Source organism: Callospermophilus lateralis, chromosome 5 (genome assembly GCF_048772815.1).
Source record: "Callospermophilus lateralis isolate mCalLat2 chromosome 5, mCalLat2.hap1, whole genome shotgun sequence".
NCBI classification, from domain to species: domain Eukaryota; kingdom Metazoa; phylum Chordata; class Mammalia; order Rodentia; family Sciuridae; genus Callospermophilus; species Callospermophilus lateralis.
In genome coordinates this window covers 70,705,483-70,719,453 of record NC_135309.1, presented here as the reverse complement: position 1 = coordinate 70,719,453, position 13,971 = coordinate 70,705,483, and the positions used below count along the sequence as shown (strand labels likewise).

General features: G+C 43.9%; 1 protein-coding gene and 1 non-coding gene across 9 annotated transcripts in view; both read right to left on the bottom strand.

The window, feature by feature from the left end:
- Fgf1 (fibroblast growth factor 1) overlaps window positions 1–13,971 on the bottom strand; it is a 94,718-nt gene that overhangs the window by 28,252 nt on the left and 52,495 nt on the right. The window contains exon 1 of one of the 8 annotated variants that reach the window (XM_076856783.2): window positions 4,357–4,443. The exons of the other annotated variants lie outside the window; for them this stretch is intronic. The gene's annotated coding sequence lies outside the window, so the exon portion shown is untranslated. Of the gene's footprint in view, window positions 1–4,356; window positions 4,444–13,971 lie in introns of those variants that run through there. 8 annotated transcript variants of the gene reach the window in all.
- LOC143400575 (small nucleolar RNA SNORA36 family) lies at window positions 2,791–2,917 on the bottom strand. Its single transcript, XR_013091487.1, has one exon. It is a non-coding gene; the product is annotated as a small nucleolar RNA SNORA36 family (small nucleolar RNA).

Sequence of the window (13,971 nt, the reverse complement as noted above, 5' to 3'; positions counted from 1 at the left end):
TTTATTTAGAGAAAGAGTCTTGCTAAGTTGCTTAGAGACTTGCTAAGTTGCTGAGGCTGCCTTTGAACTCTTGATCCTCCTATCTCAGCCTACCGAGCCGCTGGGATTACAGGGTTGCACCACCACGCCCGGCTGGGAATGTTTGAACTAAGAGAGACACTGTGTTCTTTGCTGTCTGTATTTGCCCTATTCTACCCTCAAGTGATATGTAAGGGGTCTGAGGCTAGGAGTGTGGCCTTGGTTGACTGGCCTGGACAGCATGCTATCCTCACATCAATTCTGTTCCATGAACTATAATTCATTTTCCAAAATTAACTTTAAACTGTGAACTTCACTATGGAATGGACTTAACAGTGGTGTGCAGGAGATGGCTCCTGCAAGTTTTTGCAAACCAATTATTACACATTCAGGAATCTTGCTGCTGGCTGTTAAACCATTAGTAGCTTCAAATCAGCTCCGATGAGGATATTTATATTACAGAAATTGGCAAGTGCTAGAAATCGGGGCCTTTTTCCCCCCTTCTTTCTTTTTCTTTCCTTTGATAGCTGAATTACCAGCATACTACTAACCTTGGATTTAAATCCTGGCAGGGAACTCATTAGTAAATGACTTATTCTTACAGGGTCTCAGTTTCCTCATCTGTAAAATGAAGCTCCATAGTAGTAGGTACTGCACAAAGTCCTTCTAAGTATTAAATGGTGATGCTTACAAAATGCTTAACCCAGCACTTGAAAATCTATAAGGCTCAATAGGTGTGAGCTTGATTGTCACCATTCACATATCACCATTCATGTATCCTCTTATTAGTTTTGATCATCAACTGTGCTATTGATTTAGAACTGAACAAACTTGATCTGTAACATTTACCAATACTTTAGTAATATTTGAAAAATGTCCTTTTCTAAGTGATAAGCTATGACTTTTATCATCACTGTGTGCAATGACGCTCTCCCCTCAGTACTCAGTATATTTTTTTACAAGTGCATGTCTTACTGTCCAGGATGACGGAGAACCTAGGGATTTAATGGTCCTTCTCTCTGGTTCTTTAGGATCCTTCTAATCCTAAAAATCTCCAAGTCACTGAGCACAAACCGTTCCCCAGCCTTCCACAATCAAATATTCAAGAGAGATCAAGATATCATACTTTAGATGTCAATAACTTCTACTCAGTGCTATCTAGGGGAGAAGGTCTCAGGTGTCCTGGAAATTTAAACAAAAAAAAAAAAAAAAAAAAAGAAAAAGAAAAAGCAAAGAAAGAGGAAAAGAAAGGCTTAAAAATCTCTCTTCCCCAGTTCTGAAGTCTCAAAGGCTCTGAACACTCGAAGTTCTTTCATAACTCAGACACAAACTGTCCTGAAACTATGTCATCTTTAGTTATCTCACTTTGTCTTAATGTTTATATATCTGGTACAAAATTACAATTGTGTTTGATTCCAAGTTACTGTCCCAGATGCCACTGGAGTTATTTTGTAATATATGAGTAATACTAACTTCTAAAATTCTCAGAATTCTAGGTTCTGAAACACATCTAGTCCAAGGTTTTTCAGATAAGGGATTGTAGTAGAAATGGGTTTCTGTCTTTAAGGAGGTCACAGTCTAGCCTATCTGACTCATCAAGCCATGCTTCAGAAGAGACAGACACAGATTCTTGGACCAAGTGTAAGTGGCAGAAAATGGGGGCTGTTAGTCTAGTCTAGGTGCATCGCCGAACAGCCCACTCCCAGTGTTGGCTCCCACACTCCTTAATGAAGACTAGAGAAATGTAAGATGTGCACCCACATGTGCACACATGCCCAAGGATTGCCTCCATCTGGGGTTTCTTCCCTGGATTTAAGATCTTTTATTCTCTGCAGTTTAGCGGATCCACCCCAAAACACATCCTTGTCAGGGAGCACCCTGCAACTGGAGGTCAGGAATTCTTTTTAAGTGCTTGCAGAAAACAGCTTCCACTCTGAGAGGAAAACCAGATTGCTTCCTGGTGCAGTGGCATGCTCTGCTGGCCCCAGTTCTGTCTGAGCTTTAATGGTGCACACTGGGCCAGAGCATCCCGCCCCTGCACACTTCTTAAATGGAAATCCTTCCTGCAAACTGAAGCATTCAAGCCCAGGGATTTGAGCCAAAAGCAAAGTGATTCTGCAGGGGTTCTTGCAGCTTCACGCCCCTCCCTTTAACCTTCTCTTATTGATGTGTCTCCAAAAACCTTTTTAATATGTTGTATGAGTTCCAGAAGCAGCCCAGCAAGGACATTCCTTCTCTAAGTAAGCCCTCTTTCTAGCTCATAGGAAGATAGTCTGTTCACTGGTTTGTTTTTTCTCCCCCTTCCCTCCTCACCTAGACAATGTAATCTCTCCAATCTCTCCAAACTCAGTGTTTTGAAGTATGTATTTGTTATCTGTTTGGAACTGCTGAAGGCTTGCTCTTATCACATATTACCCAATAGCCCACTTTAGACATACACATAAATAATCAAGCACATCCACAAATAATGCAATAACAACCACTTCTTGAACATGTACTATTTACCAGATATGGTCCTAAGCACATTATATACTTTTTTTTTTTTTTTTCCGTACTGGGGTTTGAACCCAGGAGTGATTTTCCACTGAGCTACATACCCAGATTTTCTTTATTTTGAAACAGGGTCTCATTAAGTTGCTTAGGGCCTCACTAAGCTGCATACAACATATTAATCATTGTGGACAAACTTGTGATCCTCCTGCCTCAGCCTCCTGAGTCATTGGGATTACAGGTGTGCACCATTCAACCTCGCAGGAAGGCTTTGCTTTTGGGCAGGGTTGGCTGGGAGGTAAATGAATAGAGTAACACTTTCTATGCAATCACTTACTCTAGCCTATTTTAATGTCTGAAAGTTAAAGTAAGAGGATAGAGAGCTACTCTAAAAAGAACTCAAGACATTGCATGTGTGTGTGTGTGTGTGTGTGTGTGTGTGTGTGTGTGTGTGTGGCTAGGGATTGAACCCAGAGCCTTATGCCTGCCAGGTAAGTGCTCTGCCTCTGAGCCACATTCCCAGAGCTTTTTAAAATTTTTATTTTGAGCCCAGGCTGGCCTCCAACTTGCTATCCTCCTCAGCCTCTGAGGAGCTGGGATCATAGAGGAGCCTTACCGTGCCTGGCAAGGATTCTCCTTTTCACCTCCATTTTACAGCTGAAGAGGCTGAGGCTTAGAGTTGAAATCTCAGTCACTTTTCTAGGATCATACAGCTGAAGTTGAACAACTGTCACAGCTCAGACCTGAAGGGAGGTTTTCTGATTCCAAACTCCCTGATTTTAATCCCTGAATCATTGTGGACAAGAGAATAAATGTCATTGGGCTGAGAGATCCTTCACCCTCTCTGTTCTTTTTACCCCACTAGCATCTGTAACTCATGTAGCCTTTGAGATGTTCCGAAAGAGGTATCTGCCTTCACGGAAGTGGGGTCTTTGAAGTGCCTCCTCTGACAGACTCTCCCCTTCCGCCGTGGTACAGTGGCCACTTTGAGTGCTTTCCTGGTTGTCACTCTGGTACCTCCTGAAGGTGACCCAGCATCATGGGATACCAGCTGGGCCCTCATCAGAGCAGCCGTTTGCCATTGCTGATAAAGGATCCAGGGTGGCCTGAAAACACAGGGTATTGGGTGAACGGTCCAATTTCAAGAGGCTCCAAGGGCTCTGAACTTGAGAAGTCCTCATGAGCTGAGAGTCACAGACTTGGATTTTGGTTTTTACTATGTCATGAACTCCTTGCAGAACTGACAGATCCTTGACCTTTCTGTTCCTCAATTGCCTTATCTGTAAAATGAAGCTGTTCGGGGTGGAGCCCCAGGCTGGGGATGTGGCTCAGTGATAGCCTATGTGCTTAGTATGTGAGGCCCTGGGTTCTATTCCCAGGAGGGAAGAGAACAAAGCCAGGGAAGGATCTCACATACAGTGAGTTCCAGAAAACACCAGGTATTATAATTGTTAATTAGAGCCTGTGTCTTATTAGGTTGACTATTTGAATTTTTAAGGCACTGGAGGTTTCACAGAGCATTTTAGAAGCAAAAAAGCCTCTCTGAGTGACTATTGTGTGGACAGAACATTAGGTACTTTATTCTCCCTTTGTATTTGCTATTCCTCCTCCTACGGCTACATGAACACCCCCCACCCAGGCCCCCCAGCCAAGACAACTGTGATGGAGGCCGAACAGCTTATCAAAGCAAGTCTGCAGCTTAGTCAAGAACAAAACTCTCAGTCCCAAGACATCAGTTTATGATGTCACCCCTCTGTTGGTCTGCCTCATTTCCAAAGGACTCCTGCTCACTGAAAAAGTAAAAAAAAAAAAAAAAAAAAAAAAAAAAATTAAAAAGGACAAACTCACATTTTTGTCAGACAGATGATAGATACCCAGGCGGCTCAGGAAGAATGGTTGACAATCCCGGCATGCATCTTTGTGTTTAAGGTGCTTGGATACGAGGGAGGAATGTAAACCCCATAGAGCTCTTTCCCATGTCATGGTCTATTCTGAATCTCTAAAGGGGGCATGGAGGCCCCAGCTGGGCCCCCAAGAGCTACATCCTGCAGAGGCATCCAGCACCGTGCAGGAAGCCGGCAGCAGAGCAGGGCCCCAGATTTGCAAAGGGGCTCAGTGGGTGTCACAGCCAAAGGGCAGGAAGAAAATAGTCACTGACCCCAGTGCCAGCCTTCCAGGGCTCAGCTTTTGCAGAGCCTGTTTTGGGACAGTATAAACTTGTTCCCTTTTTGCATTCTTTCTTTTTAAGGACTTTGGCTATTTTTAGAGTTTCCTTGTTCTTGCCAACTCTCCTTGATCCCCTATGAATAATACAAAGGGGACCATTTTCCCGTATGCACTCTTTTCCCTGTTTCAATGTCACCAAGGGCATTCAAGGTCTCTGGGCTATGTCATTGCTTTCCACACAGGGGTCCGCACGCAGACTAGCCATTGGCAGGAGCCAGGTGGGTTTTATGGCAAGGAGATGGAGTAAAACATGCCCACAGGGCCTGGGAAATGACTGGTGTTTGATAAGGAATGAATGCATTTGGAAGTGAGTTGAAATCTGGTGTCCAAGAAGCTGGCCCAAGAGATAAGTCTAGCCCTAGCCTCCCGTGTCTCCAGGAAGGCATGCATTACAGTTAAGACACCATTTCTCAAAAAAATGGCGAGGGTAGGTAGGTACCGACAACCACCACAGCGTACTCATCGTTGGATGAGGCCTCTTAGGAGAGATTACTTCAGGTCTTGGCAGGTAGCTCAAAGCATGGTTTGCTTCCAGCCCTTCAGCTCTCCATGGTCTCCCTCCTTGTTTATTTCTTTTTGGGATCTGACCTTTCAAAGCCATTTATCTCCTTCAATGTCTGCTGGCCCCTATCATGTTTTAGAGATCAAAGAAGACCCACTGAGTTGGGTGGAGCGGTTTGAAAAGTGGAGAAACTTGAAGTTATGGGCCTTTGAAAACAGGTTAGGCAACAAGAAGCAAGGAGAGACATGAGAGGGGCTTCTCTTCCCTTCTCTGAGCTGTGCCATCTTTTGCACATAATTCCTCTGGTCAGCCAGAGCTCCTGCGTTCCTTGGCTCCTCCTGGCTTGGTCAGGTGCAAGGGGCTCTTCTTGGAATTTGATAAATCTAGAACTTGAGATAGTCCCGTGGGGTGAGGAGGACAGAAGGCAGAACATTCTCCAATGTTTCATGATAGTGTACTCTTGAACTCTTAATGGCATAAATTTTCTATAGATCTGTTCTTATAGAAAATAAACACATAGATGGGTGTTGCTTTTCAAAACTGTCCTTCATGGGAGTCAGTCACTAGGCTATGTAGAAGTTTGATGGATTTGATTTGCAAAAAAAAACAAAAAACAAAAAATCTTTATTAATGCATAGCATTTACAGGCAGGGTATCTGCCTCCCTGAGTCTAACTGTGTGAGGCCCACTCTGTCTAAAGAAGCCCCCCTCACTTCCGTGTTTTCTATCCCTTCCCTAAATGTGTTTCTTTCATATCATTTATGATAATTCACAGTTATTGTTCTTTCTCAAGCTACATAACTGTATATACACAAAAATGTGATCTAAGGGCCCCTATCAGGCTTGGTTTGCTCACATTGTATTGTCAGCACTCAGCACTGTTACTCATCCTGTCTTTTAGAAATTGTTATTATAATTCAAATTATTATAATTATATTATTGTTCATATTTTTTTTCACCATGGATATTTTTGCATTACAGTGGAATTTCGGAAAATATCACATGAAGCTATTACTCAGTGTGATGACGGAGTGAAGTTTCTGCTTGAAGCAAGTGCTTGCCTCTCATCACCCTCATCCACCCCTGTTAGCTGGTTGACTTCTCCAAGGTCTATTAATCAAGCCCTTTGACTCTAGTCAAGGCTCAGCAAATGTCCACGCTTATTACCATCCCCCCAGCAGCCCCACTCCAGTCCACCAGCACCTCCAGCCTTACCTCTAAAAGAGCATGCTCCCCACCACCTCTTTATGCTGTTTTTCCCTCCTGACATTTTTATACACTGAGCCTGAGAGATCTCTTTAAATCTATATCAGATTGGTCACTGCCTGGCTTGAAACCTTCCATGGCTTTCCTTGTGTGTGTGTGTGTGTGTGTGTGTGTGTGTGTGTGTGTGTGAGCGCTGGGGATCAAACTCAGGGCCTTGTGCATGCAAGGCAAGCACTCTACCAACTGAGCCATAGCCCCAGCCCACAGCTTTTCATTTCTATAAAGTAAAATCCAAATTCTTATCACAGTCTCCAAGACCTTCATGACTGCCTGCTACATGTCAGTCACCCCATTCACTCCTGGATCCTTGAGCTCACTGCAGTCTTCTCGGGCTGACTTCCTATAGTGTGTTCCCTTTCCTGCAGTCTCCTTCCCGAGGGTGGCCTCTGGCTGACACCTTTCAGATGGTGGCTGATGTACCACCACATTGGAAGGCTTCCTGACCTCCCCACCATTCTCTTTTGGAGCCTCCTGTGTCTTTCCTTCCCAAGGCTAACCACTGTTCGTTAATTAATTGATTAATTACATATCCACCCACATGAGTGGCTGTTTGGTCTCTTCTCCTCTAGACAGTCAGCCTCTGGAGGGCTACAAAAGACATGTTTATTCAGCCTCCTTCCCAGTCTTCACACAAGGGCCGGCACAGAGGACTGAATCAAATATGTGTTGAGTGAATGAGGAAAGGAAAGAATAAGTGAATAAATGAAATTTTCAGATTGCAAATTTGTGACCTAAAGACGCTGCCACACACTAAGGCATGTTCATGTCCCATTCTGATCTCTGTTGTCATGACCTTTGCTCTTCTAAAGCAAGTCTTTTTCCCCTAGATTATTTTTATAGAAAAAAGTGAAGCAAATATAGAGATAATTATTGATTCTCACTCATCAAGTCCCTGTTCCCTATCACCAACATCCTCCTGAGAGCCTGTTGCAGAATTCCTAGGAACCACAGGAAGTAAGTCCACTAACCACTTGAAATGCTCTTACAAAAATAGATTGGTTTCTTCCTGCGGAAGGGCCTCTTTCCTTAGAGCAAACATTGCAAAGAAATTTTATCTGTTTTTAGGCTCCTCCGCCTCCAATCAGATAAATCCCAGCAGGATTTATCTGGACAGACTCAGAATCCTGTTCTGAAATGGTCTCCCTTTGGCTGAGTTATCACTTGAACCAACTGCTCATTTTTTATTTCCATGCTATTGTTTTTATATTAAAATGATAAAATGGACCCAAATCAGGGCCTCGGGGACTACTGGGACATTCTACCGCACGTTGAAGGGCTTTCCTGTCCTCTAGAGGCCATCGTGTCCCCCAGACTTCAGCTCAGGTGTGCTGTCTTCATCCTTTTGATCACTCCCTTCTTAACAAATTTCTAACTTCTGACTTCTATTTAAATTACCGATGAGCAGTTTCACTTACTTTTAATTTCCCCTTTTAAAGGAAGCTTCACCTCTCTAGTGCAATTGCAAAAACTTCCCATAAGTAGTAGGCAGACAGAAAGATAAACTCCATGAAAAGATGACCCTGTCACTGGCTTCTGGTCAGATGCCTCCCACCTCCTCCCGCCCGCTGAGCCCTTTGGCCTACAGAGAGGGCAGCAGTTCCTTTGGCTGAAAACATAATTGTCCTCACACAAAAGCTGTCTCCCTGAATAACCATAAAGATTCAAGGAGCCCTAACAGGGTTTCTCTGGACTTATCTTAGTGCTGTTCACAATCTCTCCTGTATCTTGGGGTGCCTGCCCCTTACTAGGGAAGCAAAGGATTGGTATTTAGGTCTGTTGCTTTACTGTTGTTATTATTTCAACAAGTAAGCAGTATGGATGCCACTCTACTTAGGAACTCTTAAATATGAGGGAGTGTTAGAAAAATTAGGAATATAGATAAATCACCATAAAGTTTCTAAAGACTGTGTATGATCATTCTTTTTTCTTGTGATGGGAACTGAACCTAAGACCCTGTGCCAGGCAAATGCTGTACCACTGAGCTACACCCCACCTGTGTGACTGTGTATGATCATACATGCCAGCATTAACTTCTCTTTTTTGTTAATATGTAAGCAGTTTAGAAAATGAAAAAAATGCATACATTATATGTTTATATTATAAATGTACATTTATATATTTGTTATAAAACAATTATAGAGAATCTAATTATTATTGATGCTCTTTTTTTTTTTTTTGATACCAGGGATTGAACTCAGCAGCACTCAACCACTAAGCCATATTCCCAGCCCTTTTTTGTATTTTATTTATAGTCTCACTGAGTTGCTTAGGCTGAGGCTGGCTTTGAACTCATGATCCTCCTGCCTCAGCTTCCAGGGCCACTGGGATTATAGGGATGCGACACCACACCTGGTTATTGATGCTCTTTTATGGTCTGAATTTCTCAAAATGTTAGGAATGTTTTCCTCATGAAGCACATGCACATCTTCATTTGTCAGGGGCTGCGTGGGATTTCATTATACCAACACGCTACGCTGAGTAAATCCTTGATTGTTGGACGTTTGATTTGTTCACCATTTGTTCCCATTATCAAAAAAATTGCTGAAAGTCATCTTTGTGCATTATGTTATTATTTCCTAAGGGAGAATTTGTGGAAATTAAATTCCTGGGGAAAATCATATCCATTTGATAAGGTTTTTAGCTCAAACATTTCAGGAAGTTTCTACCTGTTATGGGCTTAATTTGTGCCCCTGGAAGTAAGGTGTGCTGAGGCCACTGGGGGCAGAATGCCTGATATAGCGTTGGTTGACGCAGGTTTGAAGGCGTCTGTTGCCCCAGACTCCCTGACCCTCCTCTGCACTGCCCTCCTTTCCTCTCTCTGACATCTGTTGGAAGCTCATACCCTTACTTCTTTTTCCTTATCTTATTTTTTTCTTTCCAACTGACACATTATCTTACAAGGGGTACAGTGTGATAATTCAATACATGTACACAGCTCCTGCTCTCCTCCATGTGATGCTAGGGAATGGGACCGCTGGGCTTTTTCTAAAAACAGGCTGACTCTTCCCTTCTATGGAGGAGGGCAGACAGCCACTTTGGTTAGAGCCTTTCCTTTTAAGACTCTGCAATAGAGAGTGCTCGGTAATGAACCAGAACTGGATATCACTCACCAGATGTGCCCAGACTGATTGCTCATTGCTGCATAAAACTGTATAATTTATACTTTCCCTTTTGATTTTCTTATGCCTTTTCCATTTAATTATAAGCATCAGAAAGGCAGGGAGACAGACCATAATGGTTTAGACCAGAGATTTCAGAATGGGAGACCTGGCTTCCAGTCTGGCTCTGCAATAAGTTACTGAGTGGCTTTGGCCTAATTCCTTCATTTCCCTGGGTCTCATTTTTCTTGCCCATGGAATGAAAATGATAATAATACCTTGCAGGGTGATTAGGAGGATTAAATGAGAAAATGCATGCAAAACACCTGGCACATACTAAGGTCTCAGTACACTTGCGTTACTGTCACTGTCTTGCCCAATGCCATCTTTCTGTTGTATTCAGCACAGGTAGAGTTCAGTGTCAACTGAAGTAAACCAAATAAACAAGACATGCCCCTTTGCTTCCTCCAGAGGTGATATAACAGCATTCATTTTCCTGCACATCCCAAGTCTGGTTTACTTTGAAAAGGTTTTCAGCACTGTGGTTGGAATCTCCAAGAGTAGCTTCCTACTGGAGCTGCCTCTCATGTCCTTGGCACAGGACATACCATGGCACTGTCACCCTGCGTTCACGCCCCCTGCGTGCAAGAATCATGTCAGAGTCCCTGTCCTTGGGGTTCCGACCTGCTGGGCTGAGCTGGGGCACCTGTGTGTCCAAAAGGACTCCACAGGGAACCCTGAGGCACACCTGAGTGTGTCACCCCAGGTCTGGGGGAACATTTTCTGTCCCAAGATGGAGGAAAGCACTTCAGCCCAGAAGGGAGGGACGAGCTTGATTATTTTCCTCCTTTTAGGGAGGTCACTGAAATATCTCCAAATCTACTCTCCTTGTTTTCTTTAAAAGCAACAGCCGGGGAACACGGCCCATTTTGATATGTTTATTTTTTCTCTCTCTTTCCATTACTCATATTTCCTTTCCTGAATTATTGTTTGTTGCTACTAGGGGGAAGCAAGTAAAAACAGAGGGTGAGGCAAAATGAGCCAGGCTGCTTCTCAACCTGCTCTGCAGCCACAGGTGAGGGAGGTGGGAGCAGCAGCCAAGCATCTGGGCTGCCTTTGGTTTGCTGGGGCTTTGCTTTGCTGATTGTGGTAGTACCTGGTGGAGAGGCCCAGATTTCTCTGAGCTGAGCCAGAAACGGTTCTGAAGGATCAACTGGGACCTAATCACAGCACATAAACAGGCAATAAGTCGAACTCGTACCTCCAGGGTGAGGAAGGTCACAAGGCCGGGAATTGCTAAGGGGTGAGGTCCTATGAAGTTTTGTTTTTCTCTCAGCCTCTTATTTGGTTTGATAAAGTTGCTCCCAACTGTTTACCCATCTGAATACTCATTCATTCACTTGACACATTTAATGAGAACTTAGCATGAGCCAGATAGGAAGAATGGAGTAAAGAAGACAGCAGAGGCAGGGAGGCCCTCTTGGAGTTTGAATTCTAGTGAGGAAGAAAAGAGCCCCAAGAGGCGTTTCAAGATGGTGGAATAGAGAAGGTTGCTTTCCTGGCTGCTCCGCAGCATGAAAGCAAGAAAGCAGACAGGCAGCTTCTCAGCAAGGTGGGTGAACAGAAAGAGCCCCATGCAAGGGATTCGGCATGAACTCCGTGTTACAGTGGCAAAGTCCAGGGCACCATGGGAGGCAGGTAATAAGTGACCTACAGATGCCTGGGAGAGGGGAGGACTTCCCAGAGGAAGGGGTGGTCATGTTGCTAGTGAGTGGAGGGAGAAAGGTAGCAGATAAAAGTGTGTACAACATTCCTGATTCCAGAAAGAGCATGTTTCACTTGGGGAACTGAAAAGTGTATCCTGGTTGAGGAGAGAAGGCCGTGGCTGGGGAAGCTGACAGCCGGATCACCCTAAGCCTGGCAGGCATTGAGCTGAAGGACTGTGGGAAACCACTGAACAATGCAGGCTATGAAGTGACATCCCTGGATTTGCATCTTAAGAATGTCACTCTGGCTGCTGAGTGGAATACAGGAGGCAGAAAAAGGGAAAGTACTTGCTATTACACAAGTCGGAGCCTGCAGACCTCAATGGAGTGGTATGTGTGGGTACGAGCCAGAGGTGGTGTCACTGTTCAGAGTGATGGCTCAGATATCCTGGAAGTATTGGCCCAGGAGCCTGCTCCGAGAGAGTCTGCAGCATGTAGTCAGTGCATTGTACCGGGAGATGAGCTAAACTTGGATTTAAATAGTGTACCACTGAATACCAAGACATAGAATTCCCACACGGGATAGTGCTACTTTGGGACTGTGGGCTCATTAGTCTTCAGTAGCCAATTTGGAAATGAGGCACCATGACAAATCAGTAGATGACACATGTTGCTGGGGAGCCAGGGTTGCCCCACTGCCTGTCATGCCAGGTTGGGCAGTCAGGGCTGCTCTCCATGCTTTGGCATCCTGTCCTCGACTCACCACCGGTGACTGGACAAACTGTCTCTCCATCAGCAGCATGAGCGTGTCCTCAAGAACTGAATCTCCTAGTCATGCTACTATAATTTACAAAGCCTAGAAGACAGTGTCATTTCTGAGTGGCTTAACCTGGTGGGGGTGGGGCAGGGAGGAGGAATGGGACAGCTGGCTTCCCAGATGCCTCTGGACTTAGGCTTGTGTGCATTTTGCTGGTGCCAGGGGAGATAGCTGAGACTGCCTGGTGGGCTTCATTCATTCATTCACTTTATAAATGGTCAGTAGGAATCTTCCTTGTGCAGGGTGCCATGTGCATGCCTGTAATACCAGCAGCTCGGGAGGCTGAGGCAGGAGGATTGCAAGATCAAAGCTAGCCTCAGCAACTTTCAAAAAATGAGGGGGGCGGGTGCTGGGATGTTGCTCAGTGGTTAAACCCTGGCTTTAATCACTGGTACCAAAAAAAAAAAAAAAAAAGAATCTACTTTGTTCTGATTCCATTCTCAAATGGAATTTGCTCATTTGGTGAGCAAAGCCACAGAGCTTTTATTCTCTGTAATCTTACACTCTGGTGGCCCACCCTTCCTCCAAGCTCTTCTCAAATGGCCCAGGGGTTCCCTGGTATTGAATCCAGGGTTTGAGGACTAGTGACCTCAAATAAGAGAACTTCTAGATCTCAAATGTCCTAAGCTTGTTCTCACCTCTGGGTCTTTGAACTTGGTTTTCTCTTGGGCTGGCATCTACCAACGCTGTCATCTCTCCCACTGCCTCAGAGAGACAGGAAATTTCTCCCTCAGAGCAGGCCTCATGCTGTTTGCTCACCCATTTCCAGGCTCTACTCCCCCAGGACAAAGCCCCCTATCTTATCCCAGTGTTCAGCACAGTCTGGGCGCCTGAGATGTGTTCAATAAATATGCTGACTCACACCGTCCACTAAGAGCAACTCAAAATGAATTGACAACTTCCATGTAAGGCCTGAGGCTATAAAACCACAGGAGAAAGGCTTCTTGACATGGGTGTAGGCAATGATTTTTTTGGATATAATCCCAAAAGTATAGGAAACAAAAACCAAAATAGACAAATGAGATTGTATCAAACTAAAAAGGCTTCTGTACAGGGGGAAAAAAAAAAAGAAAGAAAAAAGAAAACAAAAACAAAAACAGCCAAAGAGTGAAGACACAACCCACAGAATGGGGGAAAATATTTGCAAACTATATACTGATAAGAGGTTAATATCTAAAATGTATAAGGAACTCAAACAAATCAGTGGTAAGAAAACAAATAAGTCAATAAAAATGGGCAAAAAAATCCTGAAGAGACAGTTCTAAAAAGAAGATATACAGAGAACCAACAGGTCTATGAAACAATGTTCAACATCACTAGTCACCAGGGAAATGCAAACTCAAACCACAATGAGATACCACCTCCACTTGTTAAATAGATGTTTTTAAAAAAGACAAAAAAAAAAAAATAATGAGTGCTGGGCTGGGGCTGTAGCTCAGTGGTAGAGCGCTTGCCTCACATGTGTGAAGCACTGGGCTTGATCCTCAGCACCACATAAAAATAAATACATAAAAAGATACTGTATCCATTTACAACTAAAATAAAAAATAAAAAAAACCTTAAGTGCTGATAAAGATCTGGAGAAAAGGGAGCCTTTGTACATTGTTGCTCAGAAGGTAACTGAGTGCAATCATTTTGGAAAATAAAATGGAGTTTCTACAAACAAGAAGAGAACTACTATACAATCCAGCTATCCTACTACTGGATATATATCCACGGGAATTGAAGTCGGTATCTTGAATGGATATCTGGCTCTCATGTTTACCGCAGCATTATTCACAATAGCTCAGATAAGGAATCAACCTAGGTGTTCACTGAGGGAGGGATCAGTCAAGAAAATGTATCGGT